Source organism: Sinohyriopsis cumingii, chromosome 17 (genome assembly GCF_028554795.1).
Source record: "Sinohyriopsis cumingii isolate HCF-2022 chromosome 17, ASM2855479v2, whole genome shotgun sequence".
Lineage (NCBI taxonomy): Eukaryota > Metazoa > Mollusca > Bivalvia > Unionida > Unionidae > Sinohyriopsis > Sinohyriopsis cumingii.
The window spans coordinates 122,961,480-122,987,636 of NC_142977.1; positions in this window are offsets into that span (position 1 = coordinate 122,961,480).

The window sequence follows — 26,157 nt, forward strand, 5'->3', positions numbered from 1 at the left end:
GCTTTGATACGTTGTTGACAATTTTGACCTCACAGACGCATCTAATATTTTGTGTTCGCGCGTGTGGGAGGAAGGAGTACAATTTGTGTGGTGTTTTTAAGGAGTGTATAATGTGTACTTTGCACTGTAACCATTCATTAGAAGTGTCATGTTTATGTTTCTTATTCCTACAAATCAGTATAAACCAATCACTGTTGGTTACGAATGGCAGGTAAATCTACTTCCTATACGTAAATATGTGTATATTGACCTCAATAAATACGTATAAATAAATATCTGATGCCCAGAAGACTATTCCGCTGGTGTCAAATTGTTGAAAATATGCTAATTGATTGAACCAGGTGTATGTTTCATCATTTACAGCTTTGTATGATCCCCATATATCAGGTATGTCCTGACGTATTTAAAGACAGTATCTGTTTTATCAAACCTTTATACGTTGCCCACGCATCAATACTCCTAAAGTACATTACTGCAGAAACTTCAACATAATTTTCATACACAGTCAACTTGTAAATAGAGCGGGAAACCTTGATCTTGCTCAGAAAATGTGTACCAGTAGGTCTGCACGTGTCTGTACGATTGTTCACCTAACTGAAACAGGTTCGATATGATTGCAAAATAGTTTTAAATGTTATTGTATAATATATGTAATTTGTGGGTTTTTTTTTTTTTTTTGTTTTTTTGTTTTTTTTTATAAATATGCAAGCATATCATAAATAAGGACATAAATGTGTTTTCGCAAGTGCAAAATGTATCTACAACTTAGTGTGACTCTCCCATTATCTCGCTATTTACTTGACAGGACAGAGAGAATGACGTTGCGTATTGTCACCATGCTCAAGTGGGCAATATTGTGACAGCTTCCGTCAGCCCGTCAGCTTCTCCTACTAAACTGCGGGATGGAACTCGACCCCCTTTTGTAGATGTGTTACAGAATGTGTGTATATAGGGTCTCGGCCTTTAACTTTAATCATGCAGACTCTCTCTTTCTCTCTCTCTCTCTCTCTCTCTCTCAGTATATATATATATATATATATATATATATATATATATATATATATATATATATATATATATATATATATATATATATACATATGTGTGTGTGTGTGTGTGTGTTAAATGTATTGGTGATTCTTCTAAAAAACATTCATAGTTTAAAAGATAACGAGATGTACATTTATAGACCTAAACATGTGGATGAGTTCAGTACGAGCCATCTGTTTTCGGGAAAAACCAGGTTGACTTAGTTCCTGATTGATTGGGTGGTAAAGTACTTCAGCTATTTTACATCTTGTGATTTCTAAATTATATACCTTCCCAATTTTATTTATATTGGATAGGTTGATGAAGAGAAAGAATATTGTAATTTGCGCACTGGCACCTCATTTCTCAGAGACGTATACAAGTGTACGTTTAAATAAATGTAAGTAAACATGCATATATTGACTTAGAGGAGCTGGAAAATATGTTGCAGATTCACCTAAATTTGATTAAATGTTAGAAAGTGTTTATATAATTCTTGTATAGTTCCATTGCAAAAACTGAGGTGAAGTTCTAAAAATGTATTTGAAGACGACAACTCAGTCTATATAACAAATACTCTATCATTATATGTATCTGGCAAACATGTATATTTGTCTCTGTCGTTCAGACACATCTTTCTACATTGAAACGTGTCATTAGCATCTTCCTATGCTAAGAACAGGCACCCATGGTAAAATACCAAACTGACTTTTAATAATAATAATAATAATAATAATAATAATAATTATTATTATTATTATTATTATTATTATTATTATGTTATCTTAGCACAGAGCCTAATCTATAGAATCTCTAAGACCTTTACAATAATAGTTAAGACATAAAACATATTCAATGACAGGTTTATGAAAGCAAACACCATGAAATTACAAAAAAAACATGCTGTCAATACCTAAGGAAGCAAATATTATTGTCTGTTCCTGTGATCGAGAAGGGTGAATTTCAAGTGACATCTGAATACACCTTTCAAACTTGGTCCGTGAACAAAACTCATGCCCCAAGTACAATTAATATAAATATTATTATTATTATTATTATTATTACTAATTTATTTATTTATTTCTGATATGTTCACATTATAAAAATTCACCTATTTATGGGTCATTCCGGACTTTTATTAGAAAATGTGTTTCATTCAGAGATATAGTCAGATCTTTTCTCCTGTCTAATTTGTTCACACACTCATTGTTTTCTCTCTCTCTCTCTCTCTCTCTCTCATACAATTATATAGAAAGGTAGACAAAATGACAACGATGGAGAGACAAAATGAGAGACAGTAGAAATGCAATAAAACAGTTAACGCTCTTCTGTTCAAGTTAACTTTAAAAAAAAAAAACTACTAACTTAAACATTCTTATTTATAAAGTATTTACGAATATATTTTGTATGCTGCTTCTCTTACATCATACATGTGTGGTCAGTAAGCTAGTGGGTGTTAATGAATTCAACCACGTGCTCAGTAGTAAATGTGGGATAATATGGTCATTCCATATGTGTAACCCATTGTGTTAAACTTATGGGCATTTGAGCATTACACTTATCATTCAGGATAAGATACACGCATAACGTTACAGTGCTACATTTCCTGGCAGTAGATCCCATCATGGTAATCTTAAAAAGTTATTTAATAAAGGTTTCCTGTTGGACACGATAAACTCACTACATGGCCAAAAATCGGATTTAAATGGGCATTATTTCTCATAGGTTTTCCGTTGGGCATTATGAACACGCTATATGATGGCCAAAAAGTCTGATTTCAATGGACATTATTTCTCATAGGTTTTCCGTTGGGCATTATGAACGCGCTATATGATGGTCAAAAGTCTGACTTCAATGGACATTATTTCTCATAGGTTTTCCGTTGGGAATTATGAACACGCTATATGATGGTCAAAAGTCTGATTTAAATGGACATTATTTCTCATAGGTTTTCCGTTGGGCATTATGAACACGCTATATGATGGAAAAAAAAGTCTGATTTCAATGGACATTATTTCTCATAGGTTTTCCGTTGGGCACTAGGAACACGCTATATGATGGCCAAACGTCTGATTTAAATGGACATTATTTAATATAGGTTTCCCGTGGGACACTGTGAAGAAACTACATGGTAAGCAAAAAACTGATTTAACATAAGATTTCCCACTTTCACCCTCAAGCCACATCCAATTACTACTACCTGAATTTGGTTTATTATCTCTGAGTCAAGGTCATATCAGTTAGGGTCACAATGGAAAGGACGCAACATGTAAAAAGAACCTTGCAAAGGTTGGTTGGTTGTATTGTAACGGCGCACCAGCATTGTTAGGCTATTTAGCGCCATACAAAAGGTTATATGTATGATCGTTTAAAAATTATAAAATGTGTCATATCGACCAGCGATATCAAAACCAAATAGTTGAAATTAAAACGGTACGATGGTAAAGTAAAACATAAAGCTTCCCAATGAACGGGGGATGTAAATGGCGTATGTTAATGAAAACAGATGGAAAGGTATTGAAAAAAGGGACTGCATATACATTACATAAAGATGCTCTGGGTGATGGCATAAAAGTTGTAGCTTAGAATAAATGTTTATTTCTTCCAGGAATTTCACAATACACGTGATGTTTATTGAATCAAAACGTTCTTTCATGTCCTGCATTTTGTAATACTGATTGTGCGTGGGTTGCAGGCCGAAACACTCTATCATAAAGTGCTTAACAGTGGATGGTTCATTGCAAAAAACACACTCTGGTGGGTCTTAGCCTTTTAGTATGTGGGAGTGGGTTAGATGCGTATGACCAATTCGAAGTCTTGCAATGACTACCTCCTCCCTACAGATTGTTCTGTAGGAAGGAGTCCATTCTCACAGGTTTGGCTTAAAGACGTGAAGTTTATTATTCACTGCTTCATTCCATGGTGCCTGCCACTTCTATCGTAAAGTCTCTTTGATACTAGGTTTAAAATCAGTAAATGGTATTTTAACATCCTATGGTTCTTGGATAAGGGCCATTTTAGCAGCGCGATCTGCTTTTTCATTACCTTTAATACCAACATGGCTAGGTAACCAACGATATACAATATTGTGAGATATACTCAGCTTACTATTTTTAACGAGAACATTGGTCAACAACGGGTTCTCCAGTTTTACATTGTGCTGTGACTGACGTACTGATAGGGAGTCAGAGAAGACGATGATGTTTAAAATACATTTGTTTTCAATATATTGCAGAGCAAGATCTATTGCACTGATTTCGGCAGAAAAAAATGATGTGTCATTTGGTAAGCGAACTTGTATGTTTTCCACTAACGAAGGCTGCAACAGCCTTTTCTTCATCTTTTGATCTGTCGGTATAAATTCTTTTGTAGTTTTTAAATTCGGTGAGGAGTTCATGATAGATTTGTGGAAGATGGAAAGGTTTGTCTCAGATAATGTTCCATCGTGACGCGTAAAAAGTACTTTTGGTTGTTTAATTAGCCAGGGTTGTGTTTCGGAGATGGACATTTTCTGAATTTTAGAAACATCAATTTTTGTACTGTCAAGGCTTAATGATATTCAAATGCTAAAGGAAGGTATGTCATTTGGTTTCTTTTCGGATAAAGTTTTGTATTTGGGTTCAACAGCTGAAAAATCAGGGTTTAGAGGGTTTGATCTTAATTTGAGAGCATGCTGTGCGGAAAGCATTTCTCTTCGATGTGATAAAGGTGGTTCGTTTGCTTCAGCGAGGAGGCTTTCACACGGGGATGTCTTAAATGCTCCCAGAGTGAATCTTATTCCTTGATGATGAATTTAGTCATGCATCTTCAAGTATGACTTCCTAGCTGAACCATAAACAACGCAACCATAGTCCAGCCAGTGTGCGCTACTACTTTGAGTAGATCTAGAGCTTTCAAGCATTTAGCTTTCAAGTTCTTCAGGTATGGAATAAAAGTCAATTTTCTGTCGAAGATAATACCTAAAAATGTTGTTTCCTCAACAACGAGAATAGGTGTTCCGCCCAGCGTGAGTTTAGATTCATCATGCTGTCTTCGTAACTGACAGAAATGCATGCATACCATTTTGGATTATCGAGAATTTGAAACCGTTAGTACTGGCCTAATTTTGAATTTTGTTTATATTTTGTTGTAGTTGTCTTCAATTGTATGCATGTGCTATCATCGATAACATATTAGAAAGTCACTAACGTATAACGAGCAATCCACATCAGGAGACAAACACTTGGTGATGATATTGATGTTGATGTTGAAAAGCGTCACAGATAGAATGCTGCCTTGGGGCACACACATATCTTGTTCGTACATATCTGAGAGGGTAGAGCCCACTCGTACCTTGAATTCTCTGTTTGAGAGAAAGTCTGATATGAAGGACGGCAGACGGCCTTTTAGACCCAGATCGTGCAGGTCATTTAGTATCCCACACTTCCATGTCGTGTCATATGCCTTTTCTAAATCAAAGAAAACCGCCATTAAATATTCCTTCTTGATAAATGCGAGTAGTAAAAGTAGTAAATGGGGGCACTAGAGCCTCAATGGGAATTAGCATTACAGACCCCCCCCCCCCCCCCCCGGGGGCAAATATAGCCTCAAGGGAAATTTAACATGGAGAAAAATCGTGGGCAAATATAGCCTCAAGGGGAATTGAACATGGAGAAAAATCGTGGGCAAACCTAGCCTCAAGGGGAATTGAACATGGAGAAAAATCGTGGGCAAACCTAGCCTCAAGGGGAATTGAACATGGGGGAATAAAGTGTGGGTCTATCTAGGGACAAGGGGAATTGAACATGGGATTTTTTTTAATTTTTTTTTTAAAATAAAAAAATATAAAAATAAAAAATTTTTTTAAAAAAGGGGTAGGCAATCGAAAGTCATTCTCTTTTCGAGAAATGTGGGTGGCCCTGAAAAGGGCCTTTGGTTTCATCATCATCATCATTTTCTTCTTTTATTTCCTCCATATCTGTAGCCATCTTCTAACTTTTGCCATTATTCCTGTCTTCTTTATTTCTGATTCCGTTATCCAGTCCGGGTGACCCATGGCTCTGAACTTGTTTTGGATTTTCATCCAATTGTTGTTAAGCTGCTCAAACTCTTCTTTTTTCTTTTTGTTTTCTTTTTCTTTTCTTTCTACAGTCCAAATGTCTTTTATTATCTTGACTTGTTCTCTCATCACTTTCCTCATCATCTCCTCTGCTTTCATCATTTGATTTAAACCCCATTTCACATAGAACCACTCAGTCCACTCCAAAATATCTGTTAAAAAACACCTCACTTCAATAGCATAATCAAGGGCCTCTTTCAGTTTACCTACTTTCACATAGTCAAGTTGTATGAAGCCTCTTAACTTTTTTACCTCCTCTTCAATCATGTCCCCAATCATATCCCTGGCAAGTTTTAGACTCGTCACTTGATTTTTGACAAAGTCCTTAGTAACTTCATGCATCCACTCCTTCTCTAGCCTTTCCACCACATAGGCTGCATCTGTCATCCAGTACCAACTATCCTTTAGCTCATTAAATAGTTCAATACTCATTTTCTTGGGTTCTTCCGTAGAATGGTGCGAACGACGAACCTTGTGGGTTCTTATAGTTAAAGTACGGACGTAAAGGAAAACATCCCCCTAAGACATAAAATTGATCTTACCTAGATCATGACCAAAAAACAACGCGCGGACGTGAAGGAAAACATCCCCCCACTTTCTCATTTCATATAATATACTTTCCACATAATTGAAGCAACATTTAACAAACCCCAAATCTACTATTTACACACGCAAATCATTGAAACAAAATCCATAATCTACTATCCACACAATCATACATGAAAGGTTACAAAACCCAAACTATACTCTCCACATACGCTAAGAAACAATAAACAAACCCATAATCTACTATTCACACAAACGTACGTGAGCGCTTACAAACACAAACACACAAGCACAAACACAAACACATACCCTCACACTAGAAAAAAAGAGTCAGTGTTTATATTCACACTACTCTACCTACACACATTGGCAAATTGATGGTTATTTCTTTTCTAGACTATTGGGTAGCCCTGAAAAGGGCTGTTGTTTTTTTTTTTTTTTTTTGAACTTCATGGACACCTGGTTAATGGTGGCACCTTCCAGGCCTGGCGCCACATACACATCTTGTTCCCCAGTTGCTTTTTACTTCTTTTGGGGAGAGAGCAGAGGCAGGGTAAGTAGCTTCAGAATCCCAATTTTCTGTCTCTGGGATTCTGAAATTTCTTCTTCTTCTCTCCTTTTCCTCCTCTTCTTTGTTTCTTTTCTCCTCCTCTTCTTTGTATCTTCTCTCCTCTTCCTCTTCTTTGTATCTTCTCTCCTCCTCTTCTTTGTTTCTTCTTTCCTCTTCCTCTCTCATCCTTCCCTCTTCCACAATGGCTTCTGCGGCCAGTTCGTTCAACAGGCGCCTGGCATATTCCAGATGCACATGAAGTTCCAACAGTTTCGCTAGTTTGGTGTTCATTCTGGTGTTGATCAATCAACAAGGGTAGCTGGACTGACGAGTGACTTTTAATTTATACTAAAAGTGCGGACGTGAAGGAAAACATCCCCCTAAAACATAAAATTGATCTTACCTAGATCATGACCAACACAACGCGCGGACCTAAAAGAAACACTCACTCACTTTTTTTTATACTACCCATTACTAATTTAAAATTTTCATGAATCACTTCAATATACTATTCACATACGCAAAGCAATCCAACCCAACCCCAAATCTACTCTCTCCACACCTCAAACAGCCACAAAAAAGACATGATCTTAATCTACTATCCACACCAACGTACGTGAGCACTTACAAACACACAATCCTATACACAAACACATACCCTCACACTAGAAAAAAAGAGTTAGTGTTTATATTCACACTACTCTACCAACACACATTGGCAAATCGATAGTTATTTCTTTTCTAGAGTATTGGGTAGCCCTGAAAAGGGCTGGGTTTTTTTTTTTTTTTTTTTTTGTTTGCTATGGCAAACTTTTAAATTCTAAGAATGCGACGTCCTCTGAGGATAGACTTTCTGACGATAGGTCTGCTTCTTCGGAAAGAGAAGAAGAACTCTTTGGTGTCGATACGACAATCGACAAAGCCTCTATCAGGTTCAGGTTTCTGCTGCTGCTGCTGCTGCTGTTGTTGTTGTTGTTGTTGTTGCTGCTGTCTCTGAAGTCTGTACTTCTCTGTCCATTCTTCTTTCTCCCTGTTCACTTCTTCTCTGAAGAGCTCTTCTATCAGGTCTTCAGTGACTTTTAACATTTTCACATTCTCTATCTCTTCTGGCTTCGGTATCAGACTGTGTCTGACCCTATGCAAATTCACGTAGGCTTCGTTTAGCTTAGCTAGTTTGGAGCACATCTTCGTAGGAGGATGAGTCGACAATCGATGGTTAGACTGGAAACTTCCCCGGCTCTTAAAGTCAAAGCTCGGACGTGAAGGAAAACATCCCTCCACTGTTTTCGAGCCGCAATGTTCAATGAGTGTCAAGAGAGGGATAGTAAGAAATTAAAGAGCACGAATCCAACATTCTTATAGTCAAACAAAAGACAAAGGCATTTTTTTCAAAACACAACATTTTTATTCAAAAATCACTTAACACTAAACAACAACTCTAACAATAATCCAACACTATAACATCGAACATTTTTTTCAAATCACAAATATTTTTTCTCAATTCATACTTTACTTTAAACAGGGCTGACAACGTTGTGAATGAAATTGTGATTTCCACTGTTGGAAATCATTAGGCCATTGATGGACACTACGTTTCCTAGCTTGAGACAAAAGATAAGCATAATGGTCACAAAACCATCGATCTACTTTCACATCGTTTCTAGAAGAAGAACGAGGATCAAAATGAGTCACTAAATGTTCTAAGGAATAGCCCAGGCTGCGATGATGCAGAAAATACACACAATGCTGTCCACACACCAAGGAATCTGTGCCTTGTAATTTCACATTATTGAATCGGGTGGTCTGAGCATTTTTTCTCATAAAGTCGATGATATCGTCTTCCAAAGGGGGCAATCCGTACGAATCGAAATATTCCACACATCCTTCTTGAGGAAAGTAAACGGCTACCCAGTGGGTTCCTGGGAGATGACTGTCGTCCGTGTTGATCACGTAAGCTAGATGGTCTTGAGGTTTGCGATGAGGGAGTTCATCTTTAGCACAGACGACAGGATTCCAAGAAGCCGTATACGAACTGTGGTTCAAAAGGTAATAAAGTTCCCAGGTATCCATTTGTGTGTTTTTTTTCTTCACAGGTAATAATATGTCATCAATTTGATCCTGACTTTTTGCTTGAAAATGTCTGACAAATAACCGTTTCTTCGTTTCGTCTCCTCACTTGGATCTCTTGAGTGGTTAATGGTGGACAAGAATGTTCACGCAAGTCACTGGTGCCACACGTCTTCGTCCGAGATGAGACTCCAAGCTTCGTCCAGATACTCGTCCAATTTTTCTTCTTGACTTAACATCAGGCTTTTATCGTGTTGAATTTGACTGGGATGATCGTTTTGACATCCATAGCAATTTTTCTTGATCAATTCCGTCATTTTTTCGGCCAGGTGTTTGGCAAAACAGGAGACTAAATGGGCTTCTTGTTCTGGCCATCTCAACTTCATCATGATCACTTCTTCTTTTTCCATAGTCTCCTCACATTCCATGTCCAACGTTTCTCCACTAGGGAAAGAGGGATAACAGTCTTCCATGGCTTCTAGTAATCTAGAATAACTTCTCTCAAACTGTTGATTTCTATGGTATTATCGAATTCTGCATACAGGAGGACGTTCACCGTCTCTGGTAGAGCATTAGTAAATTGAAGTTCCACACGAATCTGGCCGGATTTTATAGGGTGGAAATGTCCCTCGTCGCTGCCTTGGTCTGGAGTGAAATCGAAAGCCCACAAAGCATAGCCTCCTTCGTAATCTTCGTACGTAATGCCGTGACTGGTGTTGGTTCCTAACTGTCCAGTGGCTTCGTACAGGGACAAGTACGACCTCAAGTAATTCTTCTTGGTAAAGTCAGGTTCGAAAGGTCGGGTACACAAGGTCTTGCCATCGCGACTGACTTCGATCTTGGACACGTCAAAGTGTCGAAAGTGGAAAGGATTTTGATGGAAGGATCCGTTGAAGGCTGAATTCAGGACCATACCAAGGATTAAAAGTTTGGGTAACTGTCCTTGAAACAGATGATCTTCGATCATGGATCGCTGTCCCTTGGGAATGGTGAAGGTTTTCACTTCCACGCGACGTATGGGATACTTGGCGGTCGTTCTGCTCAACGTCTGACTGATGTCGTTTCCCACTTTGGGTAACACTTCCACGCGTCGTACGTAGAGTTTGGCCTCCTCGATTTTGCTTGTAGGAGTGCCATTCTTAGTAGCATCATCATCAGCCAAAAAATGGAAAGTGGCACTGCTACGATTCAGTCTCAAGCGGACATTGACACCGTTCAGCAAATATGTCTCTTGCAACCACATGTCCAAATGCAAACGATCCATCAGTTCTAAACTCTGTCCCGCTGTGATTTTCTTTCGTCTTTCCTCAAAGCCGTCATTGTCTTTATCTATTTCGTCAAACTTGGTCGCTTCGTCAGGTTCCCATAGTACACAAGCATTGAGATGAGTATTCTTGGCATCTATTCCGTACGTCAAGAGATTTTCCAGGTAGGCACGGTAAGGGTAAGTATCCATGCTGCTGCTGACTAGTTTGCTATTCAAGTACAAGTCCACTGAGCTGAACAAGGAATGCATGAAATTGTTGACGGGAGCTATATTCTCGCTGTCTCCTACTTCACCATTATCCTTATCTAGAACTTTGACTTTCAGGTACAAGTAACTGCTATTCAGATCGATGTAATCTTCGGGCTGTCCTTTGATTTCAAACTCAATGGGAGCGGAATCGGTCAATGAGGAGACGGGGTGAAATTCCACCCATTGGGATTCTTGCATCGTCATCATCTTGGGGGGCATGGCAAACAGGTCCAGTTCCGACTTGGAACAAGCGCAAGACTCTCGGTGCATCATTTTTTATCTGTGTCTCAATAATCGAAAACGTCTAAGTCTCGAACGGTTCTTCTTTTCTTGGCCTTTCTAGCTTGAAGTCTGGTGAAAGGGTGTTTTCTTCGTCGTGTCTTTCTGCCTTGTCCTTGCTGAATGCCTGACTCGGTAGCGTGCAAGGTATTTATAGGTGTGTCTCGTCGGCCCAAAAGGTCTTTGCCCGTTTGCAGCAAGACATTTTTGCCTGCCCTCATGAAAGCTTCTTTAGGGTTTTGTTTGTCGATGATGACATTTTGGAGAAATTCTTTGCCTTGCGTCAGTGCTGCATCTTTCAAGGCGTGCAATCTGCGTGTCACCATCGGTTTCAACACCGGGGCCACCGAACGAAAGGCCGATTTTAACATATCTCCTAAACCGTGTCCTCGCTGTCGAGCAACCCCTCGGTACACTGGATACATGACTTACGAGTCGTGAGAGAACCGTTTTCGAAAATGGAGTTTCACCGTGACTTTTCCTTTGGTGAATGGAATATTTTGTCCCAAATCTCCTTTTATAGTAATGTTGACCGTTTCCAAATACGACTTGCTGACAGGCAAATAATGAGGATGGACAAATTCGCGGTGGACGTGGTAAGTGTTTCCACCTTCCTCGTCAGCGTTCGTGGCAGAATCCACTTTGAAAGGAATGACACGCAGTAACGGCACGGAGGTGTGTCCCACCACGTTGTACTCCACCACATCGGAATACACGAACATCAAATTCAGTCCTTGGTTCAGTTCTACCGGGGTACGAAATAACTTGCTAAAAGAATCGTTGTCGTAAACGATGGGTAATTCGTTTTTCTTCATCATGGTCATTCTCATGTTCATGTCTCCGCCCAACATGTCAAACAATTCAGGACAAAATAAGAAAGACATGATTTTACCCCCCTCAGGAAATTTCATCAGGAAGCGACGAGCGGTTTTGTGGTATTCCATGGTGACACTTTTTTTGACTTCCTCCAAAGCGTTCAGAAACACGCCATTAAACCTGGTGGCTATGGTGCTGACCAAATGTTGACCACTAAAATAATAGCCTGGGGGAATGAACAAGTGATAGGTGGTGTACTTTTGATTTTGTAAACGGGATTTCTTGTCATATTTGATATTGGTATCCAAGTAGTGTTGCACTCGCTCGTCATGAACTTCCACATCAAATTTATTTTGATTGGGAAGAACATTGAGGACTTGGGTCGGGTGAATGATTTCCACTAAAGCCACTTCCCAATGGGCTTCGTGATCTAAGGGGATGGCCTGAGGTAATTTGGCCGTGTAACAGCATAACGTGTTGTGGGGAAACACCTCCATGGAACTGTCACTGGGTAAGGTTAAGTAAAATTGGTTTTGGTGACTCATAATTCCAGAGTTCTGTGGTTACTGGACGTCAGAGGCGTGTCTCCGCCCAAAATGGGGTTCTGGTTGTGATTGTGGTTGGAGTGGTGACTGGCACTGGCACTGGACGCAAGGTTCCCGTGGTTCCCGTTCGAGGTGAATTTCAGGGAGGGATTGGGAAGCAGGTAACCGATGTAACTGCACAATAAAATGGTCCACAATTGTTTGTCTCCTTGTTGCAAACTCAAATTGGCAATGGCTGCCCCGATGACACAATACACCACGAAGATTTGGCAGAAAAAGACGATTTGCGTTTTAGGCACACGTTCTCCACACCACACCCACAAGGGTTGTTTTTGTAAATCTTGCACAGAAGAACTAGGTGAAGAAGGAGTGGTCGACGTAGCTGCGTCTGCTGTGTGAAAGGGCATGATGGTCACTTCTTTTTATAGTCGATGACTTGCGAAGCGTCGATCCAAGAATCAAAACTGGGCGGATATCCTTTCCAACGTACTTTGACTTCTTTGACACGTCGTTTGCCCACTTTACGGGTTCTGCGTTCGAGAATGATTTCGATGTCGTACACGTCGTCTTCTTTTTTGGTCACACGTTGTAACTCGGGCAAATAAAACGTTCCTTTGAGCACTTCTCCGTTCATGTCTTCCAATTTATAGACGGTAGGATGACGGCCATGCACTCGTCCAGTGACGCGAAACAATTCGGTCGTCCAGTTAGGTAAGTAACCTTTGTCGAAAGTGCGTTTGGTTTTGCCAATGCGCACCCAATCTCCTACGGTCAACTCTCCACTTTTCTTGGGGACAGCCCTCGTCGGGGACGTACCAAACAGGAGCTCAAACACCAACACTTCGTTGTCGGGAGTCACTTCTTGCGGGGCACGTCCGATGCTTCGATGGTAAGATTGGTTGTACGCTTGCACCAGGTGCGGTAAGATGTCGATGTACTTCAGAGTGTGGTGATGCGTAAAATATTTCCACATGCGTTCTTTCAAAGTACGTTGAAAACGTTCCTCGATGCTGGCTTTGGTTTCGGGATTCTCGGTGGTAAAAAAATGAATGTCACGTTTCTTTAATTCTTTTTGGAAAGCTTGGTTCAGAAATTCGGTGCCTTTGTCCGTTTGCCATCGAAGAGGGTGACGACCGCTTTGTTTCAACACCCGTTGCAGGGCTTGCACTAACTCGCTGCTCGATTTGGAAGTCAAGGGCACGACCCAGGCAAATTTGGAAAAGACGTCGATGACACAAAACAAATATTTGTAGCGACGATTGTAGCTGGCCAAATGAGAGACATCGGCTAAATCGGCTTGCCATTGATGATCGATGCCTTCCACTCGGGTGCGACTTCTGGCAAACTTGCGTCGAATGGGTTTGTGTAAAGTGTAGGTAGCTTGTTCTTGTAACCATCGTTGCACTTGAGGTAAACGGAGACTTTTCAGTCGCGTTTTGGCAGCACGATACAATGTTTGAACTCCTGCGTAACCTGCAGGATGGGAGGGATCGTAGCAAATGCTGGCTAAGACTTGTTCCATTTTTTTTGTGTTCGTATGTTAATAAGACACCCACTCTTGGAGGATGCTACTCTTTTTCTCTTGGGGTATTTTCTTGGATTGCAATGCTTTGCGTGTGCGACCAGCAATAGCTGTTGAAGATGAGGATGTCTGAGCGGGAGATATCGGTTCTTGTTTCACTTCTGTCTTCACTTCTGTCTTCACTTTCTTTTTCTCTTGTGATGAAGAAGGGGTGGCCATCATCTTTTTAATCCATCCAATTCTGGAGGTAGGTGGTGTTGTTAACTTGCGTACTTTTTCTGGTGGAATTTGAAATCCTTCTTCTTCTTCTTCTCCTTTTTCTGTCTTGGTCACTGGTAGTGATGGTACTGGTACTGGTACTGGTGATGGTGCTGGACTTTTCATCAAGGTTTTCAAATCTTTCAAAGTGTGTAGAGCTGTTTCGTCTAAAGCTTTTTGGTGAAAGAGTTGCAGTCGTTGCAAGAGTTGACCGTACTTTTGCGATTTTTCTGTTTCGGACAAATCTTGGCGATCCATCAAGGACTGCAATTCGTGTTGCAACTGGGACATCTCGCTCAAATGGGGATTGGGAGGTAAATGCGGGGTGCGTTGTTCTTGCCACCGATGGTATTCCATCCATCGTTTGTAAGGCACTAAAGCTAGTTTTCGTCCTTCCATGGGGCTGTCAGGGGTCGATTCTGAGATCTTGGGACTTCCGAGGGTCTTTTTATCTTGCTCCCACCAGTCCTCCCAACATGGTTCCCAAGACTCCTTTCAGTATGGGGCCTAACAAGAGAGGTAAAATGCCTCCACGTTGGACCAACATCTTCTTCTTTTGACGAATCGGAATTTTCTTTTGAACCATTTGGCGAAGAACGTGACGATGTTTGCCTAAGCATTGTTTCTGGTGTTTGGACAAACGGATCGTGTCTTTCAAGACGTTCAAACAACATTCGCACACGGTATCGATGACCTCTTTGGAGGCCGATTGAATGAGTTTTTTTCGTAGGGGTGGAGTAGCTTTGGACAGGACAGATAACATGTCCCCATGTTTGACTAAACGTGGTGGTAGTCCTTTCCTTTTCTTTCCTTGGGGTTTTCTGGAGGGTGACATGTTTGAGTCTTCAGGAGCACCAAAAAAAACACTGATACCCTACTTGGTCACAGGCCTTTTTTATACTGGAACGCGTCGCCACTGATTGTCTTTACGTCGTATCACTTTGAGGACAGGCATGACACGTCGTGCAGGGGTACGCAACGGACTAAATCGAGCCAGTTCTTGCTTGGACAAATCCAGTAAACTTTGTAACATGCCCGATCTTTCATGGACTTTGATTTTGGGAGAAGGTACTTTGTGAGCAGCAGCCACTGCCGCTAAATTGGAGGGTCCTGCCACTGGGGAAGTTCTTTTTGGGGTCATCAACGGAGATGTTCTCGGTGTGATCAACGTCTCCAAGTACTCTTCAGTTCTTGGTGTCATCAAAGGAGAAGTGGATGAACGTGAGGCTGCCGGAGACGCAGTCACCGCCGTGGCAGGTCGTGGTTTGCGAGTGTAAGGTTGCGTCCTGGCCGAAGAAGAAGTGCCTCTCTTGCGAGTAGTTTTCTTCTGTGGGCTTTTCTTTTTCTGGGGACTTTTTCTCTGTTTCTTTTTCTGAGGGCTTCTTTTTTTTCGGGGTGGTGGTGTCTGGTAAGAGGAGGGTCCCGCCGCTGGAGAAGTTCTCCTTCTTGGGGACCTGGTCTTTTTCTTCTTCTTGGAGCTTCGTTGGACTTTTTTCTTGGGGAGAAGTTTGGGGGCATTAGGATCCCATCTTAAGAGAGAGCGAATGATAACCCCTCCTAGAGTACCGCTCCCTCCAGGTTTCAAAATGATTTGTTTTTTTTGGTTTGAGTGTCGATGCGGGGATCGGCCAGTTGGACCAAAGCGACTTTGTTTCGATCGAAAAAGCGTTTGGTTTGATGAGGAATCTGAATGATTCCTTGGAGTAATTGACGTGCCGTCACCGTGAACCATCGTAAGACTTCTTTGAGACTAGCTTCTAAGACACGAGCTCGTATTTGTGGATTTTTTTCTCGACTGATGCCATACAAGGCACGAATCAATTTGACGGGAAGATGCGACTGAAGGGACGTCATGTTCAAAATCTGTGTGAGACAGACGAAAAGGGTCTGAGGTTAATATAGATTTTTTTGTGGAGTGAAATTAAGTCGAGGACGGAGACGTGTACAGGACAGGCCCTCCGTCTTGGCACCAGTGTTGAAACAAGTGGGTACGAAATCGCAAATCCTCGGGGGTCGTAGGTTTCAAATCGACGAGTAAATAGGCGTGTGGAGTTTGAGTGGCATCGTCGTACGCCTGAGTTAGCCAAGGCGTTCCTAACTGTTTGGCTAAGACTTGCACTTGCGATTTATCTCGAGGGCTTTTAAACAAGACCACGTAATGCGCATTGAGACTGATGGTGCGATGGGCTTTACTTTGTTGAAACAAATTTTGGGTGATGTAAACGACACTGGCATTACGGTGATGCCCTTTGCGCGTGAACCACAGTTTAATTTCTTCTTCGTCTTCTCCTAACATGTCGTCGAAAATGACCAAATGGGTTTGACGGGAGTCAGAGACGATGCCGTCGTCTTCTTTAGGAATGCCTTCCACAAACACGATGGAATCGCCTTGACTTTCTCGCAAGAGGCTGTACGCCAATTGCCACTCTTTGTAACACCACACGATCCGTTGAGGTGGCCGATCGATCAAATGATGTTTATGTTCGATCATACGTTTGACGAATTCGGTTTTGCCTGAACCGCTAGGTCCAGCAATGAGCATGTTAAAGGGATGGCGAAGATACAAAGCCTCCCAACTGGCACGATCTAAGTGTTCGTCGATGACTTTGACAGTAGAGGAAGAGGGAGCTTAGACAGCAGAGGTAGCCATAGTGTGAGAAATGTCACTTGTAACACGAAAACAAACAAGACAAGAGTTTATATACTTTTTTCAGAACACGTTTATTGAATGTTTCAAACATGAATACGAAAGACAAAAATACATAAAAGCCAAAGGCTTAAGTACAAGGATAAAAGGCACATGATAACCATTAACGTGCAATAAACACAAGTGTCTGTACAACATGTTTTGGGTAAAGTTCTGACCAGTTCTATAGTAGGGGGTAAGGTCACACAAGTGTCCTCCCGAAAGGGTCTTTCAGGCCTGTCCACGACAGTCCCGTCCTGGGTGACGGGTTCTTCTGGCACCGTCACTAACACGGGTTGAAAAGTAACTTTTTTCCTTGAACAACTCTCGTGCATACTGGGTCACTTCTTAGGTCCAAGCCTCAAAATCCCATTCTTTCCAGGCACGGATATCTGTCCAATGGGGATGTAAGTCACAAGCTACACACACATCGTCATACACGTCTTGGGTAGCTAAAAGTTGACGAATCTTTTTTTGCTGTTGAGGTCGAGAAGTATCCAGATGAAAACGCAAGGCTTTGAGCAAAAGGAGTTTTTCGTGACCATTTAAGGCCATGGGGGATGTGGTAAGTACTGATCGTAAAGAGTCCACAAAGAATCGGCTGGTAAACGAAATCCCAGAAAACAAGTCACTAAGACACACACCACTTGTCGACCCAAATTGAATGGATACAGTTCTTGTAATAATCGATGGTAATGATCCACGGTTTGAATATGGTCATTGAGTTCCTTCCACGGAATCTGTTCAATGACATGTGACATAATCCGTGGCATGGCAGCCTGATTTTATAGTCTCTTTGTTTCGGAAGCAATACAGCTCTCGGTAAATCCTTTCTCTCAACTCCTCAGGCAAGCCCAAAATGTTCTCTTGTAAAGTATCCATAAGTATATACACTGTTTTTGGAATCCTTGGGTGGTGGCCAATAGCCTCGTTTACCTTTGTGCCTGATGTAATATCCACTCATAATCAGTCTTCTTATACTTTGGAACAGAGCATAATTTAAAAACGGTTCAATAACTTCGAGTTTGCGTTTCACTTGTATTTTGATCAGTTCTCTGTAAATGCGTTCTCTCAACTCCACAGGTAAAACACGAATGTTCTCTAGCAAAGTATCCATGAATAGGTCATACTAAATCCTCTTTGGTCTGACACAAGAAATGTACTCTTTGCACATACATGGTTTTACTTCAGCGACGAATTTAAATCGTTTAGTTACTAATTTACACATTACAATTCGTTCAGAAGTTTCCTTTTTCACCAAGTTGACATTGTGTACAAGATGTTGGTAATTCGTTAACTCTTCCTCTGGAATTCGATGCAGTAAGTTTACAATGATGTAGTAGATAGAATCGTCCATAACAAACCAATCCTTTTTAAAACTAGGGGATCGTTGATCAATGTCTGTCCAATGGAACACTTTCAATTGAATCAGTCCTTGTATAGCCTTCAGGTACCAGTGGTTCAAGCACCGGTGACGTAACGGATGCAATTGTTCTTTACGTTTCACTTGTATTTTGACCAGCTCTCGGTAAATGCGTTCTCTCAACTCCACAGGCAAAGCACGAATGTTCTGTTGTAAAGTATCCATGAACAGATTATGGTAAGTTACTTCAATGTCTCGGTCCTACTAAGGGTAAGTAATGACAATTCGGTGACCATCGAGCATGTTCTACGTAGGCCGAATCTTGCGGTTCCCAGTGGTGAAGTGACACACCGCAACTGAAGCACTTGACTTTATCTCCTTCGCCCAAGTAGAAAAATCCGGCTCTGGCTAATTCTTCGGGGGTCGGTCCTCCCAGATACTTAGGCCATTTTCCTTTGAACGATTGAAGACGATTTTCAAAGTCGCAGTACTCCGACAAACGCACAGCGAACGAATATTCGTCTTTCACAGGTTCGTTTCGATGAGGGTTGAGTGACATGGGCAGGAGTTTGCTCAGGGCTGGATGACGTCCGTAGGGGGGTAGACGTGAAGGTGAACATTCCCCTTTAAAACGAAACCCAGTAAAATGTCCAAGAGGACGAGCGGCATCACTTTCGCATCCTACAGGTTTGACACGCACAGCATCACTTTCCATGATAGGGGTCGTGAGAACAAAGTTCCCATGATGCTTTACGGCATCGCTCAGGTCACAACGTACAGCATCGTACCCATCGCAAGGCTCACAATCGCATTCCACTTCCGAAGCCTCACACTTGAATTGTGCCTTTCTAAACAACTTGTTTTGTGTTTCTCTGAAAGTATTCATCTTGTTCGCTCGGTCTTGGTAGTCACAATGAACTATCGATCTTGACCATAGCCCCTTTTTATACTAGTCGCAATGCAGTCTCAAGCTTGTACATCGTTACTTTTTTTACGTTTTTTATGTCTTGTTTTGGAAGGTACCGTCTCTAAGGTACCGTCATAATTGTACCGTAGTGTGATGGGTGGAAAGGCCATAGAAAGGTAAGGGCAGTGCGGAGACCATCGAGTATGTTCCAGAATAGCTGAATCTTTATAGATACATAGATCCATTCGTAACTTCAGTCCGCAAGCGAAGCACTGCACCTCGTATCCCAATCCTGACTCAGGTCCGAAGTAGACAAATCCTGTTCTAGCTAAAACATGCGAAGAAGGTAATCCTTCCCTATCCGTAGGCCATTTCTGAAACGTGTCCAATCGACGGGCACAATCACAATAGTCAGGTAAGAAGACTGGAAAATGGTAGGGTTTGAACTTGGAGTTCTCATCGGGTTTCTCACTCGATTCTTGCTGTGGCGAAGTCATCCTTCTAGCGGGTGACTATCCTCTTACAACCAATGTTTTATACCAACGTGTCCATACGGTAAGGTGAAATGATTGGGAAGTCGAACTCGCTTCTGGTACACGATTTGATAGACTTTTTCCAAGGGTCGACTGACGATGTGGTGAGTGGGTAAACGTACAATCTTGTTCAGTTGATAGGTGGTCACTTTAAAGTGTTCATCCTCTCTCGATTGCAAGGCTTCTTTCAATACCCCAAAGTTCACCACACGACTGGTACGATAATTCAGAGTCAGTCCTTTCACTTTGCACGTCGTGTGCACTTCTCCTTGTTTGTCCCGGTATTCGTAGCCGTAATTTTTGGGACCGCCACTGACGAAACTTAGAATCTTGTCGTCGGGATGCTCGTCTGTCCAGGCTCCTAAACGGTCTCCTTCGATGTCAGGGTGCTGTTGACTCGGGTGATGAATGTAAATGCAACTGTCCGTGTCAATGTACAGGACGCGTTCCCCTAACAGTTCTAAAGCTTCGTACAATTTTAAGCGAGCATGGGCTGTCACGTAAGCCGCAATGATGACATTTCCAAAAGGGTCGTCTTGTACAAAGTCCAGATCTTCTTCGTAATTGACCAAGATCAAATCCTCGCGAACGACGTCCACGTGTTTCATGTATTTGGTTTTGTCGTGAATCATCTGGAAGTAGCGGGAAGGTTCTGTCAAATATTCCGTCATGGGTAAACACGGTCGTTGTGCCATTTTACCCCACAAGCAATTTAACATCACTTTGACAAACGATCGCCTGCCTTCGTTTTTCTCGATGTGATCTAAAAAGATGCCTTCTTGTTCATAGTATTTCTCTTTGAATTGTATTTGGTCTTCGGGAGTGTGACACCAGGAAGGATAGCCGCTGGCTTCTTGCTTCAGTTTCAAAAAGGCATCCACGTAGTCGGCGAAAATACCATTCTCACTGGGATCACCCTTGTGGTATTGTTGTGTCTTGGGAAAGTGGCAAATTTCGTACACTTCTAACAGTTGGTATCCCATGTCCAGAGCTTTGAACAATTCTACGCTGACCCAGGTTCCCGTCAAGGCACGTTCTTCCTGGGTGTGCTGACAAGGTTGGTCTTGGTTGCACGTTTCGGCACAAGTACGGCACAAGGGAAACATCAGTTTGCCTTGACAATGGTGAGGTAAGACGGGATGGTATAGGTTCGTGGGAGGCAAAACTTTACACTTGATCAAGAATTCGTATTGTCGAATGTTGACCAGGTCAATGTGTTCCGTCAACAATTGCGGGTGCCCTACAGGAAAGCGACAATATTTGCACACGTAGGGATACAGCGAACACACGTCCAAGTATTTGATTTCTTCTCCTTTCTCTTCGTCGGCTTGGTACAGCAAACAGGTGGCATTGGTCCTTCCTCCGTACAAACTATTCATCGGGTTCAGCGGGTCCATGAACTGGTAACTTTCCACGAGGCGTTTAAACTCGGGATCGGTTTTCATACGGTGATCGTACTCGTGTTCCCACATTTCCACCACGTGGTATCCTTCCTGTTCCAACTTTAGGCACCGCTGACAAGTGTCCTAGTACAAGTCTTCCATGGTTAGTTGTAAAAACTGATTTTTAGTGCTACGATCAGGGTAACAGATGGGACATCCGTGAAATAAGCAACCGTTAAACTCGTACACGATCTTGGGGTTTTCTAAGTCCCAGCCATCGACCGAATACGTTCCGATGGTCTTTTCGCCCCCTCTGTTGCGAGCATGCTGAATCCATTTGTCTTCCTTGTCGCACAAGTAATGTAACCAACGTAGGGCTTTGATCGAGTATTGACGTTTGACATAGTGGGCCGTTTGAGGGCTGATGACAGCTACGGTGTTTTCAGGCATGAATCGTTGTCGATACACTAAGGAACACGCTTTGGCAATGGTGCAAGATTCTTTCAAAGGATCGACCCCTCCGTGTTCCATGAACAGTTCTCGAAATTTTCCACAGCAACGCCGTAAAATGTCCACGTCGGAACGACAATACTTTAGCATTTCTTCCTGAAAGTCGAAGGGGTCTGAGGCGTGAGCCTGGTACCAAGCGTAGAAAGCTTCTCGTTGTTCGGTACGCATGTTGTCGGGGTCGTAATAGTGAGCCTCAGGTAAATGGGGTAGAACGGCGTGTTGATTGGCTTCCGTATTGAAAAAGTGTGGAAAGTACCCTTTAGCCATTTCTGTCATTCCAAACGTTTTAGGCATTCGACTCAAAGGCATGGCCAAATAGCTCATCGAATCTTTAAACTGTACTTGTCCCACTTGGATGAAAATGATTTTGGCTCCGTTCAAAGTGACTTTAGGACGTTCGGTGCATTGCTCCGTATAGTATCTGAGAAGAAACTGTCCATCGTATCCGGAGAAATTGTGAGCCATCACCGTGGCATGACGATGACAATCTCCGTAACGTTCGATGTCCTCTTGGCTCCACGTCTTGTCGACGGGGTCTAAAACCCATTGGGCAAAATCGGCTAACGTGTTCGGTCCCCGAAAGATTTTTTCACGCCCTCCAGGAATCTTGCTGCAGTGAGGGCAATGACTGAAAATAGGTTCTTGAATGCACTTCTCTCACGCTCGATGAGCCACGCAGAAATTAGGAATGTGAATGCCGGTCTCTTGCATGCATTCGAAATCGAAAAAGATGAAATTGCCTTTCTTCTTGTGACCGTCCTCTTTCTCTCGTGGAGGTTGGTATTTTTGCACGTAGCATTGGTGTTCCAAGTCCACGATGTGGTGACAAATGTGACATTTTTTTTTCCTGAACATACGTGTGCCTTGGTACTATTGGTACGTATGCCTTGTCCACACGTAGGGCACAATCTCAGGAGTTGATAAGCACATTTCTGCTGTGAACCTTGCGTCTTCAGATGTTGTTGGTAACAGGTAGGGCTGACAAACGTGCGCAGACAAGTTGAACAAGGCACTGGTCCTTCGCTCAGACAGGGTGAAGAGGCCAAACATCCTGAGCATTTCAATCCACAATGCTTGTGTTGCTCTCGATTATTATAACCATGGTCACATTTCTCACAGTAATAACTGTATCCCAGGAATCCGGTGATACTGGTAATGGTATCAAAATGTTCATCGTGATAATAGACATGAATGTATTTTCCGTCCTTAAAGTCTTGGCCTCGAAACAACAGAGGTCCGCGCACTTCTTGAGGGTGCACTTTCAAGGTGTAGAGTGGAGCTAGGGCATCTTGCAATTTTTGCATCTCAGGGAATGCCACAGGGTGTGTCTTTGGACAGTCTGGCTTGTTGTAACAGGAGTTCTGCTTCGTTTCGTTGTTTGGCTCGGTCCGATTGTCGAATAGTTTTCCAGGCTCTTTTCCATTCTGTCGTGTCGTTCTTGTTGGCATAGGTTCGTCCCACCACGATGGCTCGAGCTAAGCACATCTGGTCTTGAGGGTTGTGAATTTGGACGAGGCTACGCTTAATGCTACGAAGCTCGTTCACCAATAACATCTTTTTGCGTCCGATCCCTTGAGGAGGAGAGACGTGGGTCATGTCCAGTGTGGCTTTTCCATCGGTGATGTCAAACTGGTCATTAGATTGTTGCACGTGTTGAATCTTGTCCATGACTTTGGAAGCGGTCAATTCTGCAGGGGTGCTAAACTCGATCCAAACAGGGGATTTCAAACCGTCATGTTGTATGGAAAGTCTCAAGCGATCGTTTTCTTTGGGTTGACATTGTCGCTTGAGTGTGGTGAGCAAAGAGTCCCACACCCCAGTGATGTACACTTCTGCTTTCTCTAACGGCACTGCAGCCTTGAAATCTTTAAACTTCACTGTGCATTTGTAAGCCGTGGTTCTAAATTTTCTAGAGGAGCGCTTTTCCGTCTCTCGAATGGAATAGTATTTTTCAGGGTTGACTAAGGGTGACGAACTTGGTTTAGAGGGTTCGGATTCTGGTTCACTCATGTCCTCTTCAAAATCACTGGCATGAATTTGTGCCAAGATTTCAGCTCTGGTACGGGGCGATAGATCACGTTTCTGCCTCTTACTTTCTTCTTCTTCTTCTTTCTTCTCGAATGAATAGGATCGTTTCATCTTGATAGCAAAACGTCAAATGACTCAAGTTTAAACACCATGGACTAATTTACAGTCATGGCAGACCAGCGTATATAAAAGGGTGTGTGTGTCTTGTCCTTTCACTATTCATTTCACTCTCTAACCGAGCACAACGATGGAAGAGACTAGCCAAATCGAACGTTTCGTCAGAGCTTTGCGAGGGGTCATTAGAAAATTCTCTTCAGACCAGCCCACGGACTTCTCTCCTTCCTTTCGAGATAAAGGTCAAGATACTTGCTATATCTGTCAGAAGAAAGGGCATTGGTCTTCAGAGTGTCCAGACCGTCAAAAAAGAAAAAAAGGGGCTAAAAAAGACAAAAGTAAAGATACCTGTTATTATTGTCAAGAAAAAGGACATTGGTCTCCAGATTGCCCAAAAAAGAAACAACAGGAGTCAGAAGAAAAGAGGGATTCTTCAGAAGAAGAGAGGGATTCTTCAAAGGAAGAGAGGGATTCTTCAGAGGAAGAAGAGGAAGAAAGAAGACAATTCTATTTAGAAGAGGCAAAGAAAAAGAAACAGGAGAAGAAAAGAAGAAGAGAAGACAGTGAGGAGGAAGAAGAGGAAAAAAAGGTGAAGAAATTTAAAAAACAGAGAGAGTAAACAAGGAGACAGAAGAAGTCAATGAACTTTTTAAAGTGTTCTGTTGTGAATTGTGAATTGGATTGCAACAATGGATAAAAGAATAAATTAATTATATAAGGTAAGTGTCTTTGAGTTTTGATTTTAAAATAAGAACGTACACTCACGCACTCATACACAGACACGTACTATAAGGGTAAAATGGGTTGGTTTTTTTTGAGTTATTGGCAAATTGAAAGGCTATCTCTTTTCGAGAGACGTGGGTGGCCCTGAAAAGGGCCTTTTTGGTGTAGGGGTGAGTTTACTGCCTTAAGCCTTTGCCACGGCCAAGGCCTACTTCTGGACTGCGTACTGTTGATGATGATGATGATTTGGTTGAAATCACTAAGGGTGGTACGACAGGCTTAGTCACAGGGTTGACGTGTTTAGCTCGGGAAGGTCGTATTCTCTTCGGTCGTAATAAAGAAGTCTGATACATTTGTTTCAGACTTCTTAACTCCGCTAAAATGTCCAACAGTACCGTAGCCGTTTGATTTTCACCCTCTTGTTTCTTTGCTGCTACTTCTTCTTCTTGTTGTTTTTTTCTTACCTCTTCTTCTTGCTGCTGTTGCTGTAGGAGAAAAGCTTGTTCCGCTTCCTTTTGTCGTTGTATAAATTTCTCCAATTCTTCTTTCTGTCTCTGTCTAAAATTCTCCACTTGCGGTAATGAAGAAGGTAACGAAGGTTCCAGAACAAATTCTTGCGAGGTAAGAAAATCCACAAAATCCCAATTTACCTCTTCTGAAAGTAAGTCCGGGTTCCCTTGGGTGGTCTCCACTGCTGGTGCACCCCAATGAATCGTTTTCTGAGTTTCCGTCATGTTGAATAACTGAAACATAGATTGACTACACACAGGCGCTAGCGAATCTATATAGACCAAGTGACGTCACAGACTGTTCTCTTCGGATTGGATGCGGGCTGACTGAATTTTGTCACGCGTGTTCGGATTGGTGAATGAACTCAATCCGTTTCAATCCTTCCTCTACCTATAAATAAGCGCAGTTCACTGCATTGATTCACCTGTTCTCGTCGCTTCAAGATGTGGAACACAGCTGAATCATCCACCCTTGTGTCTTCAGTGATGTTTAGGACGGACATGTTCATGTATGTCCGGTCCAAGTGGACCGTTGTCGACAAGTCAGACACCAGTCTGTGGATACGAAGAGTATACGTAGAAAGACAAGGTTGCCTCAAGAGGACACTGATTTATGGCCCTCGAGTAAGACGCAGCTTGAGGACAAGAAGATGCCGCAGATGCCCTTTATGTTAAGGGCATATTAACATAAACCCAAAGGCCCTTTTCAGGGCCACCCACATTTCTCGAAAAGAGAATGACTTTCGATTGCCTACCCCTTTTTTAAAAAAAATTTTATTTTTATTTTTCTTTATTTTTAAAAAAAAAAAAAAATCCCATGTTCAATTCCCCTTGTCCCTAGATAGACCCACACTTTATTCCCCCATGTTCAATTCCCCTTGAGGCTAGGTTTGCCCACGATTTTTCTCCATGTTCAATTCCCCTTGAGGCTATATTTGCCCACGATTTTTCTCCATGTTAAATTTCCCTTGAGGCTATATTTGCCCGGGGGGGGGGTCTGTAATGCTAATTCCCATTGAGGCTCTAGTGCCCCCATTTACTACTAATGCGTCGCGAATAAATTTTTCCAATTTAGCCAGATGTTCATTGGTGCTACGGCCCTAAAGGAAGCCACTTTGGAAAGGAGATATTAAATTATTAGTTTCCAAGTACCATACAAGCCGAGAATTTAGCATT